General features: G+C 44.9%; 1 pseudogene; it reads right to left on the reverse strand.

Annotated features, from left to right (window-relative positions):
- Nucleotides 1-430: 430 nt before the first annotated feature.
- LOC145596317 (small nucleolar RNA R71) lies at nt 431-529 on the reverse strand (annotated as a pseudogene).
- Nucleotides 530-885: the final 356 nt, after the last annotated feature.

Genomic DNA, 885 nt, shown 5'->3' on the forward strand with positions numbered 1-885 from the left:
GCTCTTCGAGTGAAGAAGAAATTCAAGAAGAACAAGGAATGGGTGAGCATCCTAGAATAGCCTTGAAGGAGCTTGGAGTGCCCGGGGCATATAGATTTGAAAGTGGAATTGCTCCTCCAACTACCCCGGCAAATGACTTCGAAATCCGTCCGGCAATGATCACCTTGATCGAGAGAAGGCAATATAGTGGGGCTAAAAATGAAAGCCCATTGAACCATTTGAAAGAATTTGAAAAATATTGCAACACTATCAAAGTCAATGGGGTCTCCCAAGAATTCATCCGCCTCAAGTTGTTCCCCTTCTCTCTAATAGGTAGATCTTTGGAGTGGCTAGATAAGGAGGTGAAGCCCAACTCCTTGAGAACTTGGGATGATGTTACAAAGGCTTTCTTGTCCCGTTTCTATCCCCAAAAGAAGACGGCGGAGGCAAGAGCCTTAATTCAAGGGTTCAAGCAAAGGCCAAATGAAAGTCTCTATGAATCATGGGAGAGATTTAAAGAGTATCAAAGGGAGTGTGCTCATCATGGAATCCCCACATACCAAGTGATCCAAATCTTCTATGGCGGTTTAAGTCCCCAAGGCAAGTCATGCCTTGATGGAGGGGCCGGGGGCCCTATCATGAACAAAACCGAGGAAGAAGTTGTGGACATCATTGAAGATGTGGTGACATATTATAGGGATTGGAAAGATGGGGAGAGAGACTCTTCAAGCAAACAATCTTCATTGTATTCGGTGGACCATCTCAATGCAATCAACAACCTTTCCTCTCAAATGACAAATCTAGGAAAGGAGGTCACCGCAATCTAGGCTAAGTTGGAGAGCACTTCTACCTCTTCTCAAGCTTCTAATCTTCCCTCCCAATTTAAGGGGAGAGGTACTCCGTCTA

The sequence above is a fragment of the Chenopodium album genome, chromosome 19, assembly GCF_948465745.1.
Source record: "Chenopodium album chromosome 19, dcCheAlbu1.1, whole genome shotgun sequence".
Taxonomy (NCBI): Eukaryota; Viridiplantae; Streptophyta; class Magnoliopsida; order Caryophyllales; family Amaranthaceae; genus Chenopodium; species Chenopodium album.